This window comes from Elephantulus edwardii, unplaced genomic scaffold (genome assembly GCF_000299155.1).
Source record: "Elephantulus edwardii isolate Elephantulus edwardi_28Jun2011 unplaced genomic scaffold, EleEdw1.0 scaffold00036, whole genome shotgun sequence".
NCBI classification, from domain to species: domain Eukaryota; kingdom Metazoa; phylum Chordata; class Mammalia; order Macroscelidea; family Macroscelididae; genus Elephantulus; species Elephantulus edwardii.
This window is the reverse complement of record NW_006399786.1, coordinates 13,595,053-13,603,911: the sequence shown is the minus strand read 5'-3', so window position 1 is coordinate 13,603,911 and position 8,859 is coordinate 13,595,053.

Sequence of the window (8,859 nt, the reverse complement as noted above, 5' to 3'; positions counted from 1 at the left end):
ATATAAAAGATACATTTTCTTTAAAATAAACACAAAACTATAACTCTAACTTATGAACACTATTGTAAAAAAAGTTTAAAAAAATTTATGAGCAGATAAAATTATTCTAGGATGGTTACTAGAATTTGATTAACATTAAGTACCATGGAATCGAGCATAACTCCTAACAATAAAATAGACCTGCACCCTAATCTATCCTGTGCCATCCTCATACTTTCCTGACACAATAGAGCCTATTGCAGAAGTGACTATGTCAATCAACATGGTCAAGGGTCTTCCTCTCCTCCACCAATCCTATGCCTTTCCAAACATGTCCCACTCCAAGGAACAGCCCCTCCAAACAGCATGACTGAAGTATGTGAGGTGAAGCTCAATCATTATTGTCTCCAAAGAGTATTCTGGCTGCACTTTCCTCAAGATATATTTATGGATTCTTTTGGCAGTCCATGGAATGTCCAGTACTATTCTCCAACTCCTAGCTCAAATGAATGTCCAGTACTCCAACTCATAGCTCAAATGCATCAATTGTTTTTTTGTCTTCCTTAACCATTGTCCAGATTTCAGATGCATAGCAAGTGATTGAAAAACCATGATCTGAATCATACACACCTTAGTTCTCAAGCTAACATCATTATTCCTTAATAATTTGGAGAGATCCCTAACTGCAGACTTTCCCAGTGCAATGTGTCTCCTGATCTCCTGACTGCTGCTACCAAATGTGATTGTGGATCCAAGTCAAGTAAGAAGAAAATATTGACAGTTTTAATCTTTTCTCCATCCATCATGACTATAGATTAAAAAGAAGTAAAAACTTAATAAATAAACAAGACACTTATTAAGATGGATGTAGTGGGGAAAACAATATACAACAAGTGGATGATCAGACACTGTATTATAAATAATGTCATTAAACAAGTACATATGGATGATTAAATAAAAGGCAAATATGTTTTCTAAGATGTCATTCAAATCACAATAGACAATATTTTTTTATAAGTTAGCAAACAACACACACATAGGAAATCAGTAAATGTTGTTGCTTATATTTTAGGCATGCCACACATGACATTCATATAATCCTCAAAAACAAAGGAAAAATTCCTCAAAGTGTTCAAAAGATTATCTCCAGGCTCATAAAGATGTGTTAAGGAACTATGTCACATATAGATACATAGCTAATAACATGGATTAAGGACCAAATTTGACACTGAACTCCACCCCCACAGCACATTGATGATAATTTTTTATCCATTGCACAGCTGTCATAAACATGTGGACAACTGAAAACTTCCATTGGTTCCATCAAGCATACCTTAGTTTTTAAAGTGATTTCCTTGCTCTTCAGCACTTTAAAGTGGTCCTGGGAAGCAAAGGTGCCCAAAGCAATTTGTCATTTTTCTTGACAGTCAAGTTTCTTGACTGTCTCCATGGATGTGAGACTGCAGAGTTGCCGGTAAATATAGTCTTTTAGTTATTGGTGCAACGTCCTGTTTTCTGCATCATCAAAGCTCCCTGATTTTTGGATTACTGACAACTCACATCCTTTCTTCATTAACATGATACTTCCTATCTATGTACTGTTACAACTTTTTAAAATGATTATCAGTAGTATTTTGCTTGCATATGATATTAATGATATTTTTTCCACATTCAGTTGGATCCAAGTCATTTTTGCTACAGTGATTCTTTTATTGTTTTGCTTTTTGGTTTTGTCTTTTGTTTTGTGGGGGGTCTTGTGTATAAATGCTTCCTGCATCACTTACTATTTATTTGCTCATAGAATCTTTCAATATTGCAATTTTAACTATGAGTATATTCTTCAGTTCTTCCGTCAATATAAATGCTAAATATGTTCTTCCTTATGATTTTCTAGCTACAGATTTTTACACATTTAATTATAGTACTTTGCTTTGTCTTAAGACATCCTTTGAAATCTTCTGTTCCACTGTTATTTCCACATTTATTCAATTTGTTTTCATTTTCATGACTAGATCAAGTTTCAGTATCTCTTACTACATTTTTTACTTATGCTTCTTTCATTTTTCTGCATATTTTTCTTAACACATGATATAATGTATGCCTTAATTTATGTTAGTCAGTGCATCAATTCTATTCTTGAAATGGTCTCTAAATTCAGGTGAGATATAATAAAGTTTGTGTTTGGCCCTTACGGACTTATCTTTATTTTCCCAGCTTCAACATGTACTCTCAGTTTTCTCTTTAATAGTCTTTCTAATATATTATCACAAAGTGCAGTACAAAGCGTTCCAAAACACCAAAATCAGTCTTGTGATAGATTTATTCAGAAATGAAACAAAATCACAAAAGGATGTACACCAGTGTTCATCACAAGAACATTGAAAACAGCCTAAATGTCTAAACAAAATAGAATGGATTGATACATTATGGTGCATTCACATGATGGAATACTACACAGCATGCAGGAGTAATGATTTTTAAAATTACCCCGTAACTTAGGAGGGTCTGGAGAGCATTATGCTAAGTGAACTCACTCACTCAGTCCTTTAAGGACAAACACTGTATATGACCATTACTACAGAAATAGGAAGATAAGTAATAGTATAACTTGTATGAGGACCCAACGTGGGAGAGGGTAGGAGCATAGGGATAAGGATGGGAAGTGGGTACTTATAGGAGGTCATTTGATGAGCTGAGGGAGGAATGGGTAAAGGAATGGAAAGATTCTGTGTGATAAACACTGTATACAAACTTTGTAAGTTAAAATATAAAACAAAATAAAAATTTATACTTTTTTAAAGTAAAATTATATAAAAGATACATTTTCTTTAAAATAAACACAAAACTATAACTCTAACTTATGAACACTATTGTAAAAAAAGTTTAAAAAAATTTATGAGCAGATAAAATTATTCTAGGATGGTTACTAGAATTTGATTAACATTAAGTACCATGGAATCGAGCATAACTCCTAACAATAAAATAGACCTGCACCCTAATCTATCCTGTGCCATCCTCATACTTTCCTGACACAATAGAGCCTATTGCAGAAGTGACTATGTCAATCAACATGGTCAAGGGTCTTCCTCTCCTCCACCAATCCTATGCCTTTCCAAACATGTCCCACTCCAAGGAACAGCCCCTCCAAACAGCATGACTGAAGTATGTGAGGTGAAGCTCAATCATTATTGTCTCCAAAGAGTATTCTGGCTGCACTTTCCTCAAGATATATTTATGGATTCTTTTGGCAGTCCATGGAATGTCCAGTACTATTCTCCAACTCCTAGCTCAAATGAATGTCCAGTACTCCAACTCATAGCTCAAATGCATCAATTGTTTTTTTGTCTTCCTTAACCATTGTCCAGATTTCAGATGCATAGCAAGTGATTGAAAAACCATGATCTGAATCATACACACCTTAGTTCTCAAGCTAACATCATTATTCCTTAATAATTTGGAGAGATCCCTAACTGCAGACTTTCCCAGTGCAATGTGTCTCCTGATCTCCTGACTGCTGCTACCAAATGTGATTGTGGATCCAAGTCAAGTAAGAAGAAAATATTGACAGTTTTAATCTTTTCTCCATCCATCATGACTATAGATTAAAAAGAAGTAAAAACTTAATAAATAAACAAGACACTTATTAAGATGGATGTAGTGGGGAAAACAATATACAACAAGTGGATGATCAGACACTGTATTATAAATAATGTCATTAAACAAGTACATATGGATGATTAAATAAAAGGCAAATATGTTTTCTAAGATGTCATTCAAATCACAATAGACAATATTTTTTTATAAGTTAGCAAACAACACACACATAGGAAATCAGTAAATGTTGTTGCTTATATTTTAGGCATGCCACACATGACATTCATATAATCCTCAAAAACAAAGGAAAAATTCCTCAAAGTGTTCAAAAGATTATCTCCAGGCTCATAAAGATGTGTTAAGGAACTATGTCACATATAGATACATAGCTAATAACATGGATTAAGGACCAAATTTGACACTGAACTCCACCCCCACAGCACATTGATGATAATTTTTTATCCATTGCACAGCTGTCATAAACATGTGGACAACTGAAAACTTCCATTGGTTCCATCAAGCATACCTTAGTTTTTAAAGTGATTTCCTTGCTCTTCAGCACTTTAAAGTGGTCCTGGGAAGCAAAGGTGCCCAAAGCAATTTGTCATTTTTCTTGACAGTCAAGTTTCTTGACTGTCTCCATGGATGTGAGACTGCAGAGTTGCCGGTAAATATAGTCTTTTAGTTATTGGTGCAACGTCCTGTTTTCTGCATCATCAAAGCTCCCTGATTTTTGGATTACTGACAACTCACATCCTTTCTTCATTAACATGATACTGCTTATTGGTCCATAGTTATGACCTTTCTTTGTTATCTTTAAACTGAGCTGTAAGCTTTATTGAAGGCTACAGTCTCTATTCTTTTTTTGTAAGTGCGTCAAGTCAACACTTTTCACAAGCAAGGTTCTGTCATCTGCATATCATAGGTTGTTGATTGGTCTTCTTGACTGCTGGTATTCCATTCTTGTTCGTGTTGTCCAGGTTGAAGAAATAAAAAGTAAACTTTTTTTTTTAAAATTCATCAACCTGAAATGAATGTGAATAGATAACAAATGTACTCTTTAGAAATCAACATGAAAACATTCCAAATGAAGAAAAAAATTAGAAAAATCAATATTTTAATTCAAGAACTCAAACTATTAGAAATAGGAGTCATGAATTCACAACAGTGGCTCAACTTTCAGCCAAATAGGACTAAAAGTCAAATAATTACACCAAGGAGTTACAAACCCCTAGGACAATTAGTCATTAAAGAACCATAAGGCAAAATCTGCCCAGGAATAAAGCCAAGATGACAGGAAAGAATAAGGGGGAGGGGAGGAAAGAACAATGAAAATGGCAAATGAAAGATATGGTAAAAGTACTATGACATCGTGAAGATTGCAATCAATGTCATGAAACAAAATATATAGTAACTAAAAGATGAATGGCCTCCTTTGATTCAATTTAAAGCCATTGAAAATATACTAGAAGATCAGCTATGAGTCAGTTGGGATTTTACAGCAATGAGTTTGAGTGAGTTCAATGATAATTTGTTCTCTTAATAAAAAGAAAAACAAAACTCACAATGAAATTTACAAATGAAAGAAAACAGAGAACTTTCTCTGCCTCCCTCACTTTCTGAGAGAGAGAGAGAGAACACAAATTCTGGAAACTGTATATATATCAACATATGTTTAATTCACACAACTCAAGTCATTCATTGTTGTGGAATAGGAATTGATATATAAGTCTATTTTCTCTAGTCAGTTTTCAGGGCTTGTAAATCTCATAGGAGGATATTCTTGGTATTTCTTCCACAGGGCATCTGTTAGATCCAAAGTCTTTATGGAGTTTGGGTTAACATTAAATGCATTTGAATTAACAGCATAAATCTCTAGGAACTATGGCACCAGAGCTCAAATATTCACTTGATGGTACACAATAACAACATTATAAAAAATCTTTTATAATATGACTACTATGATTTATAAAATAACTAATATGATTTAAACTATGATTAATAATGAAGAAAATATGAACTCTAAATTAATTGTTGCTGTTGTGTGCCAACAGACAGAACCTTTCCAAAGCTGACAATACAGCAGGTTTTCAAAGGCAGTAAATCACATTGGAGGGTATTGCCAATTCTTCTCCCACTCTTAATAAATAAATGTTTGTAAAATATTGATAGCATTTAGCAATGCTAAGTAAAATTAAGATCAGATATCGAGTTCTTTAATTAGTAAAAAAAGTTAAAATTGTAAACCAACCGTACTTTTTTCACTTTCTGGAATAGGATATGTGTTTACACCTCCAGGAAGCTTGGTAAAAGAAAATTTCTAGCAGTTGCCCCTCCCTGAAAAATCTCAGAAAGTTTTTTTCCTGTATTTGGCACTCCAGTCAGATACATGCAGGAACTCAACTGTGTCCACAGATTGGCCTGGTGACAGATTCCCCAAAAATTTGACCATTGATCACATTAAAGATGCCAGTTTTGATCATGCATCACAAAAGAGGCACATATTTTAATTTCTGCTAAGACACCTCTCTCTACATAATCGTATCCTTCCCAAAATATCTATGAATATGTATGTATGTCTCCTTCTGTGAAAAGCCTTCCTGTGAACTCACAATTCCAAGCTTTCCAGTTGGATTGTTTTAGTCATGCAGTTACTCGCTTTTTTCGCCAAGTAAGTAAAATTTCTATCCCTCTCAAAGGCCAAAGTATCTTTTTAGGTCACCCTGGGTAGATATCTAGTGAGTCAAAAAATCCAATGACTGACAATATGATAAAATATAACCAATATTTTAAATATAAAAAAAGAAATAATATTTTTTAAACTTATAAAGTCTAAGATATAATTTTCTAGTAATGTTGAAATTACACCTAGTGGCATCCACTTCCATAATAGCTTGCTCTGGAAACCCTATGAACCTGGAGAAAAGATGAAAGTTATAAAGGTGTCCAGGACTTTCGTTGATAGGGTAGCTATGAGTTGCCTACAACCTGACAGCACGTCACAACAACACAACAACACACTTACAGTGAAAAAATTAAATCTAAAAGTAAGCTTTTACATCATGTAAAGATCTTGATAGCCAAACAAAAACTGTACAATTAAATCACCAAATCAACTACAGATTTGAGTCCACTACTCTTATATGTTGTCTATTCTTCTCTCTCACAACTTCCTATCATTCCAAACTGTAAACTTATTATCATTCATACCATATTATGTTTCATTTTATTTATATTATTCATTTGACTAATGAACACAAATCACACCTTATATGTCTTATTAAATAGAAAAATGTCTTAAAGTACTTTATCATAATCACATTAAATAGTGCTAGAAAAGCAGATAAATTTAAATAAAGAATTGACATTTATGCATCTTTCTTTTTTATTGTCAGTCTTAACCTGTGGGGCTACTATGTTAATGGTGTCACTGTACATACACTGATATTCTTTTTTTTTATTTCAATGAAAGTTTATAAAGAATTTGGATTTCCATTCATTCTTTGATGCACATTTTCCTCCCTATACCCTCTAACCCTAGTTCGCTTTTTTGTTTGGAAAAAAGTTATTTCATGTGTACAGTCCTTGCCCTAGACCACTTTACTAGGCAACTCTTATTCTGAATTCTTGTCATGCCAATAATACCTAATCATATGTTATTTTTATACAGTTTTCTCCCTTGTCTGTTTCAATGCCATTTACATTATTTATCCCCTCTTTTCTTTGTTTCTCATCAGGCTCCATATCAGTCCACTTCTGTGACAGTGACATTATGCACTATTTGTCTTTTTTGTGACTGAGATATTTCACTCGGCATAATGTCTTCCATGGTCACCCATTTTGTATAGTATTTCATATGTTCTTTGTTTTTTTAGTGCTGCATAATAGCCCATTGTGTGAATATACCACAGCTTCTCTATTGATTTTTTGTTGATGAGGACTTGGGCTGTTTCCAACTTTGTGCTATTGTGAACAAAGAAACCATAAACATAAGTGTACATGAATCAGCTTGGGTGGAAGTTCTGGTTTATTTAGGGTATATTCCCAGTAATGGAATTTCTCGGTCAAATGATTCCAACTTTTTGAGAAAGTGCCATACTACCTTCCTTCCAATCTTTACTTAAAAGTTCTTACCAAACTCATAGAAAAATAATTTTTTACAAACAAAAATTAAAATTTTGATATATTTTAAAGATATCTTTCAGAATAACTTTCTATTAAATATAATTTTTAAAATAAATTCTAAATGGCAAATTAATAGGCTCAATGAAGTATTGTGTCTATTTGAATAATTATTTAGGAAAAAAGTTTATATTTAAGAATTCCTCTGCCATACTGAAATTATGAACAATGCCAAAAACTATATCTTACTCTTACAAAGAGTATGATTAAATAAATTAGCCCATTTAAATTTGTTATTAAATATATATTCTCTTTTTCTAGCAGTTTCCTGGTTTATGTATAGGTGTTACATGAGCATAATTAGTTGTTCTAAAATTCCCATTCTTCTCAATGCTGGTTATAATCTGTTATTATAAATACTGTCAAATGCCTTTGTATGGTTTTTACTATATATAGTATATTTACTATATATATATATATATGTATATATCTCACACACAAACATTTCTTCTGACATTTTGTTCTTTCTGCTTATAGTCACTTAACACCAGCAATGACATCTTTCCTTCTATGGCCTGTTCTCAACCTAGCTTCAATTTCTATAGTTCCCTGTAGATGTACTGTCCTTGCTATTTTTATTTAGTTTTCATTAAGGGAGATACTGCTTGAATTTGGCATAAATGATGTTCAGTAATTTCCACATTCTGTTGGAGCAGTTTTTTCAGGGAATGAGAACAACAAAGCATCCCTTTCAGTCAGATGGTCAGATAACTACTGGTTTCTAAATTTCTTGGCATAGACTATTGAACATATTATTGAAACCATTGTCAATTGGTAGTCCATAAATTGCTTGGGCCTCATTTTTTTACTAAAGTCTTCTGTTAGATTTGAACTTATTCCTTCATTACCATTGGTCTTAATCATATACCACATTCTAAAGTGATTCAATGTCAGTTGATTACTTTTTCATTCAGTGACTATATTTCTTTCACCTTCTTTGAATAGTTCAAATATAGATTATATCTCAATATCAAGGAAAAAATCCTTATCACTGGACTAATTAACAACATCTTGATAGATTGAAGATTGGAGTTATCAACAATTTTGTTTTATTTGGATCCAAAATGAACACCCTTAGTAAGAGCATGTTGCATTGGGAAAATG